The sequence below is a fragment of the Alligator mississippiensis genome, chromosome 1, assembly GCF_030867095.1.
Source record: "Alligator mississippiensis isolate rAllMis1 chromosome 1, rAllMis1, whole genome shotgun sequence".
NCBI lineage: Eukaryota > Metazoa > Chordata > Crocodylia > Alligatoridae > Alligator > Alligator mississippiensis.
The window spans coordinates 194,616,189-194,635,504 of record NC_081824.1 but is presented as its reverse complement, the minus strand read 5'-3'; the positions used below and the strand labels follow the sequence as shown (position 1 = coordinate 194,635,504).

Sequence of the window (19,316 nt, the reverse complement as noted above, 5' to 3'; positions counted from 1 at the left end):
AAAAGGAGAGGGAGAAATTGTGTACACTATAGCAGGAATAACTATCATGAACTGATTGTGGTGAATGCTAATATGCAAGACAGAAGAATGAGTATGTAAAAGGGTAGTATGTACAATGTGGGGGGTAGGGAGAAGGCGAGAGGAGAGCTGTACTTGAGCCAGTTTGTATTGAAGACTGCCTAGTGATGTAATTGGGATAAGTAAAATTTCACTGAGAATCTGAATCCCAGGTTTGTTTGGAGGTGTACCACTGGGTTCTCTGCTTCACTCTGATCCTGTTCCTTGCCAGGCACTAGAAGAGTGGGAAGAGAATACGCAGGGCACATACAGACATTCAGTTTCTACTGGGAGTGTCACTGCTCACCCAGGAGAAACCAAAAGTATGCAGTTGTTCAGGATTTTTTTCCCCAGAGCAAAAGTAGCCATTCTTGGAGAAAAATAACCCCAAGAATGACAAGGGTTAACTGGCTCCCAGGAAAGTTTCTCCTGGAAGAGCAATTGTCTGTACACTTTCCTTTTAGAGAAACTGCAGCACAGTCCTCCAGCATCCAAGGGACTTTTCTTTGTCTCTTCCTCCCACTCCAATCAAGGCTACCTTGTAAACTTCTGCCATCTGCCTCCTGGAAGATACAGGGAACCTGTAGAGCATGCCTATGCATATGTACAGGGACCCTCTGGCTGCACAATATCAGCACCGCAAGCTCTGCTCCTCAGGGCCTCATCATTTGAATATCTGTTCAGGGGTCTCAGGTCAAGCTTTTCTACCAGGAAAATAAACCCAGGAAAATCATCTCAGCAAATTTGAACATATGTTTGCAGCTACAGTGTATTAAGGCCTCTATTAAACCTTTGAACACATTAACACATGCCATTAATTCCCCTTCTTGATTGAAAAAAGCAGACAAACAGTACCTTGAGAACCAGACTATCTGATGAGTAAGTTTATTGTAAAGCAATGCCACAATGTTATACCATGTGAGTACTTCATCCTTATTAATCTTCCTATGCTGGTGTTTATATTATCAATATTTATCCATGCATGATCCAATAATATTGTATGTTCCTAAATTAATAAGAACAATTTCCCTCTCATGGGTGTTTTTTCAGATACAGTGAAATGTGGCATCACCTGAACTCACAACTGATACTATAACTCAAGCACCGCAAATACTTGTTTTTGGCTCAGGCCCTCAAGAACACAGGAATTACTTTTACTAAATAGTCAAGAATAAGGGAAGAAATATATAACATTCATTCCATTTCTATCATTTTTGTTCCATTCATCCCTGTCCACCAACATTTGATTTTTATCACTGCAAAGTTGTACCAGTGCTATTCTAAGCAGAGATACAGCAGTGATGGCAAAAAACAAAAAAAGAAAACACCAGTTAAATGCAAGATCCAAGTCTCCTACCAGTAGTCTATTAGTCTAAATAATCTGTTTGCATGCACTAGCTCCTTGCATCACAGAGGAAAAAGGACTGTAGAATTTTAATCAGATTCCAGGAGTGTATACCATATTATCTGCAAGCACTTAAAACGGTTTAGATAGGGAGCAAAAAAGCTTCAATAAAAGCCTCCACTGCACATTACCTCATTGCTTTAAAGGAAAGGCAATTAACATCACCAGCAGAGCTGGCAAGAAATGAAACACTTGAGCAAAGAAACACATCTTATACCATTTCCTGAATGTTACCAAATTCAGAATTTCTCACATGAGTAATTTTAGTGATCAAGTCAGGACTTACAACCAAGTGGGTGCTGACCCCATTTCTTAAGTCTTGTTTCTAGGATAGTAAACAAACATCATAGATGAGTACAGCTGTTAATCTAGACTCAAGCAGTCTTTAAGATCAGATAAAGAGGATGTTGGCTTTATGAATTTCTTCAACAAGGGATCAGCCACTGCATTTCAGAGAGTTGCCACCAGTTTATCCTTGCCTAGGTATAAATACTCCCAACAACAGTGTTTTAAGATGTTAAACACAGGCCATAAATGCTAAGTACAGACACTTGGGGAGGTTAAATTGGGTTCAAAATGCCCACCTGATTTAAATTTAGCTCATCTCGGTACCAACCTTACACTTACAGACCCAGTCTCAGTGATTGGCAATCAGTCTAAGTCTGTAACTGAACAGAAGTTCCATGCACACAAACCAGTTTAAAAATTGCAGAACCCAGTTTAAGGTAAATTTGGATCTATGCAGTATCACACTTATTTGATTTAGGTCAAACTGGTGCATGGCACTTCTGTACACTTTCCCTGAGCAGCCCCAGGGCTAGGAAAACCCAGACACTGGCCCAAGCCCCAGGGCTGCTCTTTTCACATCCTCCCCACTCACCACACTGGACTATTTTTTGCCCACCCCCTAACCAGCCACTCCAGGGACAGCTGTTTTTAAAATCAGCATTTGCTGCTGCCAGAGCCAAGCAAGTAAATCTCAGTGGGCAGGGGGGCAGGAGGGATGGCGGTGTAGATTCGAACCCCACCCCCCACCCAGCAGAACTCCAGCTCCCACATCCTGACTTACCTGATATTAAGTAGCAATTTTGAATCAGTTTAACGTCCTCCTAACATCCTCTATGTCTGTACTTAGCCAAGAAGAATAGGTTCAGGTTTCTGTGTATAATTCTTCCAATGTCAGCAGCACATTCAATTGATACAAGTCATAGAAGTGTTTTAGTTTTCTCCTTTCTATAGAGATTTAGATATTAAAAAAACAAAACAAAAAAAAAACAACACACAAATTATCATGGACCATGTAAACAAGATGGAAGAATAATTTGAGGTCATAAAGTATCCTTTGTAAAAGTAATCCTGCAAAAAACTCTTAGCCAAATATATAAAGAATAAGAAAGTACAGGCAGAAAAAGGACTGTGTTTATGCACAAATACACGCCCCCAACCTTTCTGTCAGTTCTTCTGACATAACAGTTGTATGAGTGACCAGAAGTGAACACCCTTCCTCCTAGTTCTGCTTTGGAGTTAGTTTTCCAGGCAGCATATAGCATTCATAGATTCAAAGATTGTAAGGCCAGAAGGGACCTCAGAAGACCATTGGGTCCAGACCCCTGAACCAAGCAGGTAAGATAACTGGGGGTCAGGTGACCCCAGCAAGGTGACTGTCTAGTCTCCTCTTGAAGATTTCCAGGGTAAGTGATTGCACCACCTCTGGAGGGAGCCTATTCCACAGTCTACACACCCTGACTGTGAAGAAGTTTTTCCTAATGTTGAGCCTGAATTGATCTTCCACAAGTTTGTGGCTATTACTCCTGGTTTTCCCCTGAGGTGCCCTGGTGAACAGTTGCTCACTAAGCCCTTGATGTACTCCCCTAGTGCAGTGGTAAGCTGCTACCAGGTCCCCCCTGAGCTTTCTTTTTCTCAGGCCGAAGAGTCCCAGATCCCTCAGCCTTTCCTCATATATGGCTTGCCTTTTAAGACTCTGACCATATGGGTGGCTTTTCTTTGGAATCTCTCAAGCTTGTCCATGTCCTTGTTAAAGTGTGGTGCCCAGAACCGGATGCAGTACTCCAGCTGCGGTCTCACCAGGACTGAGTAGAGTGGAAGAATCACCTTCTTGGCTTTGCTGGAGATGCATCCATTGATGTATGCCAGAGTATTATTTGCCCTACTGGCTATAGCATCTCACCGCTGGCTCATATTCATACTGTGGTATATTATTACCCACAGGTCCATTTCATTCATGGTGCTAGTCAGTTTGGTGCTGCCAAGCCTGTAGGTGTGTTGGGAATTGCTCATCCCCAGTTGGAGCACTTTATATTTCTCGACGTCGAACTTCATCAGGTTCTGATCTGCCCAACTTGCTAGCCTGTCTAGGTCTGCCTGTAACTGTAACCTATTTTCAAGCATGACCGCATTCCCCCCTAACTTAGTGTTGTCCATGAACTTGGCCAGTGAGCTCTTCCTCCCCACATCCAAATTCATAATAAAGATACTGAAAAGTACTGAATCAAGCACTGATCCCTGCAGGACATCGCTATCCACTTCTTGCCAGGATGACACAGATGTTCACTATGACTCTCTGGGTCGTATCCTGCAGCTAGTTTCTCACCCACCTGACTGTCTCGGAGTTAAGCCCACAATCCTCCAATTTCTTGCGAGGACATTGTGCGATACTAGATCAAAGGCCTTTTGGAAGTCAAGGTATACAATGTCAACCTGCTCTCTTGTGTCCAGGTGGTGCGTTACCTGGTCATAGAAGGAGATAAGGTTGATAAGACAAGACTTGCCCACGATGAAGCCATGCTGGCTGTCATTCAGAATCTCAACTTCTGCAAGCTTATCGCAGATAGACTCCATGATGAGCTTTTCTAGGATTTTCCCTAGGATGGAAGTTGGGCTGATTAGCCTATAGTTACCTGGGTCTTTCCTCCTTCCCTTCTTGTGGATGGGCACAACACTGGCCCTCTTGCAGTCCTCAGGGACTTCTCCAGAGTGCCACGAGTTGTGAAAGTTTTGCCACGGGTTCCACAATGACTTCGGCCAGATCCTTCAACACTCTCAGATGAAGATCATCCAGTCCCGCTGACCTGTATAGTCTAATTTTTTTAATTCGTCATACACCAATTCTATGGCAATAGTAGGAAGGCAATTATTCCTACCATGCTCATCCTCTACTCTACCTGGCATGATTTTCCCCTTGGTCTGGTGAAGGCGAATTAGTCATTCAAGAGTTCAGCTTTCTCCTGGGTAACCGGTAACCAGCTCTCAGTTGTTGAGCAATGGCCCCACACTCCCATTTGTTTTCCTCCTGTATCTACATTAATTCCAAATAATAAAAAAGCAGCATGGTAACATCCCTTTCCTTCCCACCCCACCACCAAGGAGCTGCTCTAAAAGGGCCAAAGAGCTTGGTTGCCACATATACCCAGTGATAGGGGCTTTGAGAATCTGAGTGCAGCTGTGGTCACTGAACCCCTCTGAAAATCCCAGCCTAATATGTACTAGAGACCTTCCTAGAGTAAGCAGAGAGCAAGTGACACAAGGTGATTTAAGCCACCTCGACTCCACTCTTCAATTTCAGTGTTTGTGCAGCATAGATTCAAATCTCCAGGGGCAGTTTCACTTTCATGTTTAAAGCATTACCCATCTGAGCACAGTGAGGCAGCAGCCATGTTCAACATGGCAGCTAAAGTTTATAGAGTAATATTTTTGTATTAAGTGCTGGCTCTCAGCTTGGACAAGAGAGTCCCTGACTCACTAGTTTGCTGTGGAGGCAGCAAAGTGAATCAGAAGGTGCTTGTGATTTACTGACTATTTGAATTACTTTGTGCATGGCTCACCTGACAAGAGAAAATGGAGAGAAATTCCCATTGTTAATATGTACAAAGTTCCCAGTGCAGTAAAGGAAGGGAATATTTAATTATTTCAAAGCAGCAACCCTATTCCACCAAACATTGGTTTCAGGATAATTAAAATAGAGCAATTACACTCCAGAGGTCTCTTTCCACATATACATCTCTCAGTGGCAGCAGTTCCTTAAATGTACACGTAAATCTACCTGGAGCATAAAGCTAACACACAGACAATAATGAGTAATGTACTCTGCAATGCTGGAGAACAGCTAATAAAAGTTTTGGCAAGGAACATTTTGGCATTAGGTTGAATCAGCTGGTTGTTTACTGTTTCATGGCTATTTCAAATAAAACTAGATGGACAACACACGGGTTATCGTTATCATCATCATCTCATTCTCTGTCTCTCTCCCTCCCTCCCCCCCCTTCTCATTTTAAAACTGTCAATTTAATAAGCCCAAATGAAGGGGAATGGTATACCAGTGAGAGATGCAGTGAGATGTTCAGAGACTTGAATGCTGGCAAACAAAGGCCCATACACTCAACATCTGGTTCATTTTGCTGCTCAGAGTTTGGCAAAGTATCTGACTGCATCATCTGGAAGAGAGAACGCACAAGATGCTTGTGTGCCTGATATCATCATCCCCCGTGGTCTGGCCTTGCCTTGTGCTTTAACAGTCTGTTTTAAATTAGCATAAAGAAAAATAGCAGTCATTTTGCACTGGGGGAATTAGGGAATTTGACTTTATGAATAGCTCCACGAGCCAGGCAAAAAAACAGGAAGCAGCGAGGGGATTTTGGAACTGGGAAAAGAAGGCAAAAGATAAGTGTGTGTGTGTGTGTGTGTGTGTGTGTGTGTGTGTGTGTGTGTGTGTGTGTGTGGCACCCCCATCAACCATTATTTCAAGTCTGCAGTATTAAGTGTGCAAACTCCAGCTATTACTCTGCATACTCGGTCAGGAACAGACCTATTTTAAATTAGTGAAGTCATTTTGATAAACAATCACCAGAAAACTATAGGAAATATTCCTTCTCCCTGTTCTTTCAGAATATTTTACTCTTCAGGTAAATTTTTCCAGGCATTTCCTGGACCTATTGATTTGCAGCTTTGAAGGATACAGTGTGGGCACATGATTAAAAAGGAATAATCATCTTAAATTGCAGTGATGTTTCCCATTTTTTCTAATCACCCACAGTACTGTGCAAATGCTAACTGCTACAGAGCCATATCCCATAGCCATACATGGGCTGTAGAGTGTGTCCAGCAGGTTTCCACATAGCTCTGCTCTGGAGGGACTGTCAGGGTACACTGGTTAGTCAAGACTGTCCCTTCCGGTCAGCTTGACATAGCGCTGTGCCAGTCTCCACAGCAGGCTTTGAAGGATAGCTTCTAGTGCTGGAAACTGGGCAGGTCAGTACAATCTACACAGCTGTAGAGCCACTTAAGTGCCGTTTAACAGGAAGCATTGGTTGCTCCATGCAGTCTGTCCTGCCCTCAGGTTAGAGGTGGAGTGTGCCATACCTCCAAACACCTTGCCTAGCTCTCTTGCACATGGCTCAAGCACAAGATGGAACATTGCCCCAAGTTACAAAGCAGAATGTGAATTTTAAAAATGCTAAAAAATTTAAGAGTTGGCTTTTGGGTACGGTAGAAAATCCAAGAATGCTATACATCCCCATTCATTTCTAGATGCAGCAGACAATGGATGCATCAGAATGGCAGTGGCTTACTATTTCAGGAGCCTAATCATTGAAGTTCACTGGATCATTTTTACAGCTACCAGGCACAGGGATATTAGTACCCCTGCTGAATGGGTCACTCAGAGATCCCCATGTAAGGGTGCACAAACTGCTGGTGCCACTGCAGCCTTGATCAAGCCAGACTCTTTCCTTCTGCCCTCCACTTCTAACCTCTTCAGTACAGAAGTCCATTTGCCCAGACTATACACTAGGCCCAGACATTGCGGCTTTGAAAATATCCCTAATCACGCTGCTCTTTTGTTTTCTAAGCCTGGCTCACTTGTTTGTTCTGCCTTCTGAAGTGCAGAAGTCCATGTCAGATGGATTAGCTAATTGGGTTAAGATGACACATTGAGGCTTGTATTAAAATGCTGGGACTAAAACCACCATGCTTCATATAACCTGGTTTGCAAAAACATTCCTTCCACTATGTTTTTTGAATTACCCATAACTTTAGGCCATATGCTTGCTGGATGGCTCAAATGCTTTATTTCAAAAGAATCTGACATTTTTCTAATAGGGTCATTAGGCAGTAAAAAACCATTTGTAAAAGTAATTTGTGGTCATTTGTTTTTATAGACTTCAGTATCATAAAGAGAGCTTTAAAAAATCCTATAAAAAAGGGCGTCAGAGCACAAAATAACTGGTGCTGGCATCTTCAGACCCAAGTACAATTCAGCTCCATTTAATCTGTCAAACTCCCTGCTGAGCAGAGTGCTTTCAGAGAAGCCAATTTCAGACCCACTTGATATCTTTCATCCATACAGAAAAAACCCTAGAGGATAAGAATTTTTCTGTTGGGAATCTAGACAGTGATGGAATAAGAGACTTTATGTATCAACAGTATAGTTTTGAGTCTTCCTACTTCCAAAAAAATAAATAAATAAATAAAAAAATAAACAGTCCAACAAGTCAGGCAGAATCTTCTGAAATGCTGGGGTTCTTGAGGGCAAGCTCGTAATGTGGCCATATTCACTTCATATGTTAGAACACCCAGAACAAAAACTAAGACTTATAGGACAGATAATGTGAAAAAAACTTAAAAGATGTTTCCCTGTACAAGAACCTACCGAAGAAAACTGGTATGGCAAGCTGCAAGCTAGCAATGAAGAGAGAAAGTATTGAAAATGATTATGGAATTACTCAGTTTAGCCAATAAAAATTCAATTAAGTCTCAAGTGTGGCATTGTTTTTTATTTTGTCTTTACATCTGTATTTATAAAATTCATAGGAGTCCTTCAATCCCAATGGATCTCAAAGCACTTTCTGGCTAGTGTCTCTGAACTATTAGGCTAGGGACAGACATTCACATAAACTGGTTTAAGTGATCAGAAAGTGGTTTAACCCTGTAACAACAGAAGTTCAGTGCACATAAACTGGTTAAAACCAGTTTGAGATAAACCTGGTTGAATGTAGTATCAGACTTCACTGATTTGGGTCAAAGCAGTTTATGTAATGTCTGTCCCAGACCCCTTTCTGGTTTGTGTTAAACCAGACACCCCCAGCATCCCAGCATGCTCTCCGAGTTGGACAGGGCTCTCTACTCCATACCAGGGCTGGACCTACCCCCCTGCTCCCTGGCTGCAGCTCTGGCAGAGACTTGCAGGCTGCGCCCCCCACTGCTAAGCAGGAATTCCCCCCTCCCCTCTGCTGTACTGAAAGGTCTCTGTGTATTAGCTAGCAGACCGCATGCTGGCTACAGTCTGTACTGTGACAATAGCAGAATCAACAGGTAGCTGGTAACATCCCTCTATTGTTATCTTGGTAGCAAATGTCAATCCTCCTGGATAATGGTGTATGGATGAGGGCCACACAGACATTCAATGCATATGCCTGGGCAGGAATTTGTGGCGGAGCAGAGGCTGCCCAAACCTTCCATCCTCCCTTTAGACTATTGATACTGAATCCAAAGACCAGATCGAGTCCAGATGTTTGGTGCCTTCATGACTGTAGTTGTATAAGTGTCTGGGAACCCAGGTCTCCTGTGTGGTAGACAAAGATTCTACCACTGAACCACAGGGGATTACTGTTGTTTTCTTAATGGGCTGATAAACACTGAGTTAGGGGTGATAAACACTGTTATCAATTCCCTGCTGGGCTAATCACAGCATCCTGCCAGAGGCTGGCCTGCCCCCCCCTCAGCTCAGGGAGAAGGGAAGGGAGGGGAGGGCTGCTCTAGCAACCCTCGGCTTCTAGCCTAAGCCACTGCCGGCACATGCCTGCATGTCTGGAATGAAAAGAGAATGTCTATCCACCTCCACATTGGTTCAAGCTTTGCAGGTTAGCCTAACCTGCAAAGATTGAATCAATTCAGGCTAAGGCTTTTTGAATGTCTGTCCCTAGCCCTAGGCTACAGTCTCCTTTTTGCTTTCTGTATCAATGACTATGTAAGCATGTTATTCATAGGTACTGGGCACTGCCCCTGTCTCACCATACACCTTTCCACTGTTTTCCTAATAGTTAGGAGACTGTCCTTAGAAATAGGAGAATCAAATTCAAGCTGTCTTTGCTGGATTCAGGCCAGGGATTAAAACTAAGTTCTCCCACAGTTCAAGAGTGTCATAACTACTAGATACTCAGGGTGGGTCTTCCTCAGGTCCTCTTTTTTAAAGAGATTTTACTATGTTTAAAACTTACAAAGTCATTAAGACAAGATCAGAGAGTGTACAGTTCTCTAGCATAGTGATCAAGACATTTACCTAGAAGGTAGAATGCTTGACTTGTGGTCCCTTTGCTTATGAATGCTTTATACAAAGTAAAAGCAACAACCTAAGAGACAGAGAGTATCCCCATGCCAGAACACCTGTCTGGTGGTTAGGGCATCATCCTCAAAAGTGAGAAAGACTGAAATCTGCTCAGGCAGAAAAGGAAATTGCATCCTGGGTAAAGCCTTCTGCATCCTAGGCAAATGCCTCTACCACTGAGTTACTGGTAATAGGTGTAGTAGTAGCAGTGCTACAAACAGTTATTAGGCCCTTTATTTCTTTTGCTTTTCTTACAAGTGCCTGAATACATCAGGTTGAATGAAAAATGTATTATGGAAAACAAAACAAAGAAAGTGTAGCCACATAAAAAATTAAATTTGGTTTAACCCCAAAAGTTTAATTTCCCCCGATTGACAGCTGAACCAAAACCAAATATGACCAGTTCTGTTGATAGAATCCTACTTGGGGAGCAGGAGGGGGAGGGGGGAAGGGGACATATAACATTACAGCCATGATGGCTCCAGATTCTCATGGTTATTATACAGGCATCCATGAAATAAAGTAGCTAAGACCACCTAATGGAGCATAGACCAGAAACTTAAAAACAACAAACAAAAAAACCCCAACAACAACAACAACAACAACCCCCTCCCAAATAAATCAAATCTGTATCTAGTGTAGAATACAGGTCTCTTTTCAACTAATTTTCTTTAAAATGGTTCAGTTTACCTGTTTGATTCTAATATCATTTGAAGTATCTAAACTGCTGGGGAAAAATGTGCTTTAACCAAATTAAAGTCATTTCATCCCTCACTCCCACCACATGCTAATCTTTCAGAAATGGCTAAGTGGAATTTTACAGAGATTTTGAAAAAAGCAAGTGCATTTTCCAATGGGATCAGGTGTACAATGTTCCTATCCAAATGGTAATTTATAAACTAATAATTAGAGCCCTAAAAGGGAAAAGTTTCCCTCAACTGCTACTACTCTTACTGCATTACTATGACATTAAGCCTGATAATTAAATTGCTGACTTTATTTAAATACTCTTCATCTAGCAGGTCAGGCATTCTCAACCTGTGGGTCACTCCCAGGGGGTCACAAGCAATTTAAAAAGGGGCTGCAAACTTCTCAGGGGGTATGTATGGTAGCACAGGGAAGTGATGAATGGCAGTGGTACGGAGTGGTGGTGGTGGCTGCCACGTGCAAGCTCCACATCCCCCACCTCCACCATCCAGCACTTGGGGTCGTGGTATCACAAAGTTTGAGAACCCCTGTAGTAGGTCTTTAAACTCTTGCCATCAAGCTGATTAATCCGAATTGAATCAAGGGACCAACTTAAAGGTCCAAATCGATTCAAAGCTCTCCAAATCTTCAGAAAAGATTTGAGAGCTTTGATGATTCAGGTAGTCTCCGGTGGCTACAGCAGGAAACTGCAGCCACTCCGAGCTGGTAAGTACTAGGGACGGGGGAGGAGACCATGGGGGGGACCCAGGCAAGCCCCTCTGAGCCCCCACTCCCCCAACACCCCCCCCCCCAGCTCCGTACCTTAAAAAAAGCCCTGGTGCTCACCAGGTGCTGCCAGGTAGGGAGCAATCCCTGCTGCCCCACCCCCACTGCTGCACACTGCATGGTGGGCTCTGCCACGAGCCCCCTGACCCCCCCACCATGGGTGCCCCACACGGGCCAGCTCCGGCTCTTTAAGAAAAAAAAAAAGCCAAGAAAAGCCCCGGGACTCACTACTCCTGCAGCAGCCTCGGGGCTTTGTGGGGGCTCATACAGAGCCCCCCCCCCCCCCATGTGGTGCAGGGCAGTGGGGGGCAGCAGGGATCAACCCCTGCTGGCAGGAACAGTGAGCCCAGGGGTTTTTTTTGTTTTTTTTTTTAAAAAGGCTGGAGCTGGCCTGGGCAGGGTACCCACAGGAGGGCTGGGGGAGCAAAGGGGGGGGAGGGGGTCAGGAGGCTCATACAGAGCCCTCCATGCAGCATAGGGCAGTGGGAGGCAACAGAGATCACCCCTCGCCCAGCAGCACCTGGTGAGCTGGGGCTTTTTTTTGTTTTGTTTTTCAAACAAGTGCTAGGAGCTCAGGCAGCCACTGCTGGCCTGGGAGAGGGGTGGGGGATAGGCCTGGCCTGGCTTATTTGGAGATTCTGAATTCACAGCTAGAGACTACTAGCTGCTTTGCACAGGCCTAGACCAAATCCATATAATGCAATGGTCACCAACCCATCAATCCCAACTGACAGGTAGATTCTGCAGCCTCTTTTGGTCAATGCTGGGCTGGGGGAGAATTAGGTGCACACGCATGCACACACCACCACCACCCCCAGCCGGTCAATCTGTGGAGGAGAGAAGAGGTGGGGGCCAGATCAAGTCCCCCCACAGTGAGCGACTGACCATATGGCCCAGCCAGGAGCAGGGAAAGGTAAGTGGGGCCCCAGCCTGCCTGGGAGGAGGGAGGATTACAGCCTAGGGGGCTTTTCAATGGGTGTGAGGAGGGCTCCCCACCATCTCTGCAGGGGTGGAGGCAGCAGAGGTGGCTGCCACTGCACCTCAAGCTGTGCTGCAAGCTGGCCATGTGGAGGCACAGCTCAGCTAAGTAGCAGGGATGCACATGGGGCTGGTCCCAGCCCAGCAGAGGCATGGGGGCCCATGCCCCACCCCCAACCTGTGCTCCGGGAACAGCAGGCACCTCATCCTGAGCACAGGTGAGGAAGGCACAAACCCCCAGGGCCTCTGCCAGGCTGCATCCAGCAGCGGGAGCCCCCCCACACTCCCCTGGATGAACAGATCTCCCCAAACCAGGCTGGGCTGGCGCTTGACCCCACTTCTGTGCCACGGTTGCACTGAGCTATGTCCAACCAGTGGCCAGACAAACATAGCATTGGGCCCCAGCCCGGCTGGGTCTGGAAGTCTCCGTGGTCCAGGGGCACAAGGGGGGCTCTTGCCACTGGGCACAGCCTGTCAGAGGCTCCAGGGGCCCATGCCCCCACCCATCTGTGCTCCAAGTGCAGCAGGCAGCCCACAGCAGCAGCAGCCTCCTCTCAGAGCACAGGTGGGGAGGCACGGGCCCCTGGGACCTGCACCAGGCTGCACCCAGTGGCGGGAGCCCTCCCCCGACATGCCTCTAGACTGCGGAGACTTCCAGACCTGGCCAGACCGGGGCCCAATGCTACATTTGTCTGGCCGCCGGGTAGGTGCGGCTCAGTGCAGCCATGGCACAGAAGTGGGATCAGGCCCTGGCCCAACCTGGCCCAGCTGGATCTGGGACTCTCCGCAGTCCAGGGGCATGTGGGGGGCTTCCACTGCTGGATGCAGCCCAGTGGAGGCCCCAGGTGGCCATGCCTGCCCCAACCTGTGCTCCAGAGGCACTGGGGAAAGGGTGGGGAGGGGCTGGTAGGTCCTGGGGTGCCTTTTACTTCCAAAACATGATCTTCACTATAAAAAGGTTGGAGACCACTAGTATAATGGCTCACCAAGTAACCAGCTGAAGCATTTGATAGAACTTTATGTACAACTACCACAGTTTAAATACATTGGTTTAAAAAAAGGAAAATGCAAGTTAATTTGCACTGTAATCTGAGTACAGATCAGCTGAAGAACTATTAACTTCAGCAGAAGTTCTTCATTTTATCAAAGGAAAGACTGAATTAAAAAAAAAAAAAAAACCACACATGATCACTGTGACCTGATACTTCTGAAAGTATAATATTGCATTACCTAACAGGAAAATTAAATTTTGGACAAAGTTTTTAGCCAGGCCACTACTCCTGAATGTGTAGCTTTCCATGTAACTACTGAACTGTCAAAAAAGTCATAAGAGCAAATACTTACACACATACTTTTAGATCTTTAAGCTGATATCCTGGCCCCACTAAAGTCATAGTTTTGTCATGGATTTCAATGGGAACAGGATTTCACCTATCATCCATCCATAATTTCACTATTTCCATCAGGACCAGCTTGGTTCCTGAAGAAGAGCCAGGTGCCCAAGTCATGTGTCTGTCATGTATTTAATCAAAAAATCTAATTCCCTAGCTACTTCCTAGTCCTTAAATGCTAATTAATGGACTACTCCCCAGTTATTATAAAAACAAACAAATTTTAAAAAGCCACCCAGTAATCTGAATGTAGAGGATTACATCAGCACTTTTTTATCCTAAACCCACTCACCTCCAGCTTCCCCCATTTAGCCACTCATGTTTTGTGCAATTAATAAAATTAAAAAAAAAAAAAAATGTACTCCTCCTACCACAAACACACATTTTTACATGGAGGTGAAAAAGGGGAGAGGAAGGCATATAGGTGAGGAGAGAGAAGGAATGTAAAATGTAGGTTATGATAAAGCTAACTACTAATATGCAATACAAAGAGCCTGCTTTTGTAATCAATCAAATTTTAGGGCACTATTTACATGCTGGCCAAAATTATACTTGGCATCTATATACATATTTTTAACTTTTTTTTTTTTGTTGTTGTTCACCTACACCTTTTCATTTTCATAAATGAGCTGCTTTTTCCTTGGCACTAAAGCTATATTTAAATTATGTCAGTTGGCAAGGTACCTGAACCACAGCCAGAATTCCTGGTTTTTATGCATAGCTAAGTCATTCATTTCCTTCTCACAAAGAAGAAAAAAAAAAAATCTAATTTTTAAATTCTCTCTCACACTTAGTATGCCAAAATATGAAACCTAATCTGAACTAGATCTCAACAGACCTCAGGATCAGGAGACCAGACAGTATCTGCTTAGCAGCTACACTTATATAATGACTAACTTCTGGTTACTCCAAAAAAACAGAGAAGAGTTTGATTAGAAGCTTTTGCTAGCATTATCTGTTCTGATGCCAACAAAAAACAAACAAAAAAACCTAAAGGACATGGCAAATCAGATACGCTGAGACTATCCTCTTAATATACCTATCTAGTAGGACCTTCACACCAATACTTGACTCTACACAGCCCGTTCATTTTCCCAATTAATAAAACATCAAAAGACAGGTTTGAGTTTGGGAAAGTAAAGCACTGCCTACCTGCAAAATTGTATTATTCAAGCTACACTGGAGAATTCAGCCTTTTTAAAACCTCTTTCATGTTGATTAATCAAATATTTTTAAAAAAAATCCAGGAACTAAATGCAGACATTGATACATTCAAGCAATATAATTGTGTATTATTGTATATATTTGGGGGTTGCAATGAATATTATTACTACTACCATTTCTAACAATTTACCCTTGTGAATAAAAAGCCCAAAACCCTTATCAGCAAATGATCCAATAAAGATTTCATAAGAATAATTACATGAAATGTATGTTCTGCAGGACTGGATGGTTGTTAACAGCATGGGAGACCCTCCACAATTCCCAGGAACAAATTACATCACCGTGAAACCAGTCATAGCTGAAACCAACCCTCCTGTCTTGCTCTATACAAAGAACATGGCATAGGATTTCATAAAGGAATCTATGATCCAGTGAAAACTACGATTCCAGTGTGGATCCTTCAAGAGAGGAGACAAACCGTATTCATTTTTCTGTGGTACAACCAATAGTTAATATACATCAGCAGAAAGCTTAAAATCAGAACCATTTTACTGATGAGAAAGATGAAAATGTGTTAAATCTCAGAGGTTCTCTGGGTAGCACCAACATAAAACAATTGAAGAGGATTAGTATAGTGCTACCCCAAGGTGGAGCTCTACAGAAGATTGCGCCTTGTGGAGACGCAACTTTCTACAGCAAAAGGCCAGTTCTTCCTGGCATGCCCAGCTCACTCTGATCAAAAGGGATGGCAGGGTCATAATTCTTTGGGAGCAACATTCCCCTATAGCACTGTTCAATAGGAGCAGGACTTTGTGGTCTCTTGAAATCCTGGATTCAGACTGTGCCTGGCCCTTTTGTAAGGTGTAGTAAGACCCTTGTGTTTGCCCACTCCCTTGCACTGGCTGAGCACAATCTAGCTCTTTGAGGAAAAACACCCTTTTGCTAGGCTAGACCATGAAAATACTGGCACTTCCAAAGAAATCAACAGGAGCTGTGATTTAGCACCGTCCAATACTTGAGCTCAGGAGTGCTATCCTGTTTCTCATTGTTTAATTTTTGCCTCATTCCAAGATCCTAAATCCTTACACAGGCAGCACATTTAAGAGACAGATGACAGCATGGCCTACTGAAGAAAGTATTGATAGAGACTTGAGTTCTCTTCCCAGCTCTGCTGTTTGATTGCCAAATGATTTGCCAAGTTACATGACTGCACCTCAGTTTTCCCATATGCAAAAGCTGATACTTGTAATGCACTGAGATTTACTGAGCTACATACAAGAGAATCAATTTTACCTAAAAATAAAATACCACTAGGCAGAGCCCACATAGTTAGATTGATTTGCAATACCCCATGTATATTTATCATAATATCGTTAATATTAACTGCTGCATTTGTACATAAGGTACTTATATGCTTTTTATATCAATTTAAATTATGTATCAATGTTTATTACAATGATTCAACAAGAAAAGAGTCAAGACAAACTTACGTTTAGTCCTGCTAGATAGCAAAATCTACTCTTTAAACATCAACTCCAGAAAACTGGACTTCTCCCAGCATGGGATTTTTTTTTCTGCTGAAAAACATGAAGTGAGATGTTTCATTTAACATTTTTCTGAAGACTAAAACTTTATTCTTACCTCCCATTAATTTCCTGAGGGAGAATTGCAGATGAATCAAACAGTTGAAGTACTACTGTGGCCCAATAAATAATCATGCCAGACTACCCTTATATTAATCCCAATACAACCATTTACCACTTGATTCTCAGCTATATAAGCTGTCTCTAGACATTTTCTCATATAGAAACTCTACACTTAAACACCACAGCCTTTTCCCCATAAAGTTTTGTCTCATCTTCTTCTCCCTCCATGCTCTTAAGTGTTACCTGCCAAAACCAATTGTGCAGCCTGTAGACTAGGTTTGATCTGTCCCATATAATAAAAGAATTCAGCACTTACAGGGGAAAGCATATGCCTTGTACACCAGTAGGGATACAGTTCACATTTCACCTTTGATCCCTAAAGCAACAGACATCTGATTCAAGAGCTTTTTTCTAAAAAGTGCAAGGAATTTGAACATAATGTCTTATCACTCTGGACAGTGGCCTAACCAACCAACTCTGAAGTACTCCAAGATTGATCTTTTCCACCTTTTTCCTATTGAAGTTGATCCACTTTGTATAAATAGTTAAATATCTACTTGGCTGGACAGTATAATAATGATCACCAAAAAAATAAATAAATAAATAAAATTGCCAGCCCCTACCTAGTAAGCAAGAAGTATCTGAATATTTAACATACTAGCTATTGCTTCAAGCAAATATCTCCTAGTTCCATGCCAATGAGCCAATTTGCTCATTTTGCAACTAAAAGTATATCTGAAATTGGAATTTGTGAGTAACAGCTTTTGTGAAAGGGATTTTGCATCATTTTTCTTGTCATTATATATACAAAATGACAAACTAAGCCTAATCCAAATGAAGCGATTGATATATCAACTTTCGGTCTCACCATCACGTTTGACAGAGGGCCTTCTTACACATTAACGTTACATGGTTTCTGAAGTTCTTAACCCCTGGATTGTCCACATATTAACATCTGAAATTATTTTTAAGCACTCTTTAAGTGACTTAAAGTTATGCCACTCCAAGGCAGGTTTCTCTCTGATCCACATTACCCAGCCCATATTCAATTAGCTACAGATATTTGAAAAGCCCAAAATGGAAGTGATCCAAGTTATTCAGTTTTCTGTAAGCAGCATAGTTTAGATCAGTAGTGAACAGAACACATTCGCCCTTGGGGCAAAGGGTGGGGGCAGGCTGGCAACAGACGCTTAAGCCAGGTTCTGCCATTTTTAAACCAGTCTGCATGTCCCAGACTTCTGTTCTGTTATTAATATAGACCAGTTTCTGATTGCTTATACTGGTGAAAGCATAATATCTGTCCTTGGTCTTAATGTATGGCTACTCCCCAGAGATAAGCTGCCCAAGTTGCTGTCCTCCAGCATCCCAGGATGCAGTGTTCCCTCCCCTACCTTCCTGTTCTGTGTGGACAAACTTTCCACCCCCTGAACTCTACTGCTCATGGGGTGGTTCTGGCACTAGCCCTATACTGGCAACTCTCAGCTGTAGCTCCTAGTCTGGCCCCTGCTCACCAGCGCTCTAGTAGCAAGTCACAGCCGTACAAGTGGAGATAGTTGGAAAAAGGTTTTTAGCCTAAAGTGAGACTGCCCAAAACTTGAGCTAGCACCAACACCAATCAACATTTAATCAGCTCAAAAGTGCAACATGTAACAAGGCCCAGACATACCTGAAACCTCATTAATGGTCTGTGATCTAGAACTGAAAAAGCAAAGTGATATGAAGATGTAACAGGCATCGCTTCCGAGGCAAGTTGCGGCCCGCTCCTGTTCCCGCGGCAACCGCCCGCCTTCTCTCCTGCCACGTCTTGCTGTTAATTAATTAGCGGGAGGCTGCCCATTATAATGCCCCGATGCCAGGGGGCGCTCTGCGGCTCTGACCTCCCCTAATACCGCAGCCCAAGCCTCGCAGATGTAATTGCTGTTCTCTCTCTTCTGCCCCCTTCCGGGGGCTCACTGTGCTGCCCCCTTTCTGGGACTCCCTATGCCCACACTTGGGCTCAATTGCCCCTCTCTGGGGCCGGGGTCTACGCGCCCTGTAAACTGTGCCCTCACTGGCGTCCGGCTGTGCCCTGCTTGGGCTTACAAAATGGCCCCCTTCCTGGGAGCTCTCCCTGCCCATGCTGGGGCTTCAGAAATGCCCTTCCCTAAGGCTGGGGTCTATACACCCCATATGCTGCGCCCTCCTGGGCGCTGGGGTCCCCACCCACTGCTGCAGGTCCCTATAAGTAGGTTGTGCCCTCACTGGCGCCGGGGTCCTCACTCTACCGTGAGCCCCCCTATGAGGCCTCCTCCAACCCCTAATAGCCTCACCCAAACCACCAGTTTAATGGACAAAACAAAGCACAAGCCCCTAGGCTGCAACATAACTATAAGCCGCCTGGCTACAACCACACTGCTCCAACATCTTGGAGCTGACTCTCAAACAGTACCTGCGGCTGCTTCTTGCATCTCTCCCTCAGGAGCTCCTGCCTCTCTGGCTGTTGGCAGGGAACTTCCAGCCTGGCCTCAGCCCTGGGCTTTATAAGGGCCAGGCCCTGCCCCCTTCTGGCCAGCTGACTCCCATTAGTTGCCCCAGCAACCTGCAGCTGTGCCCATTATGCTCTGCCAGGGCTCTCTCCCTGGCAGTTTTCTCTCCTTAGGAGCAAGGCACTGACGTGCCCTGCGACAGAAGAATTTTCTATATGCAATTACTGGTGTGTTTCTTTAAAAGATGATACGGCAAGTTATTAAGCTGTGCTCAGATAGCTTTGCCCACTGTTTCAGCAGGACTGCAAAGCATTTCAATGACTGTTCCAACTGGTAATAATAAACACCTTTCCCAGAGCAGCAGGGATTTATATTTCACATTTGTGAGCCCATCCTGTA

The 19,316-nt window shown here is 44.2% G+C and overlaps 1 long non-coding RNA gene across 2 annotated transcripts in view; it reads right to left on the bottom strand.

Annotated features, from left to right (window-relative positions):
• Window positions 1–18,937, bottom strand: part of LOC132245702 (uncharacterized) — a 45,039-nt gene extending 26,102 nt beyond the window's left edge. For both annotated transcript variants that reach the window (XR_009457400.1, XR_009457401.1), the window contains exons 1-3: window positions 18,881–18,937; window positions 16,297–16,383; window positions 2,532–2,695 (exon numbers count right to left, since the gene is read on the bottom strand). This is a non-coding gene — a long non-coding RNA (uncharacterized LOC132245702). The remainder of the gene's footprint in view (window positions 1–2,531; window positions 2,696–16,296; window positions 16,384–18,880) is intronic.
• Window positions 18,938–19,316: the final 379 nt, after the last annotated feature.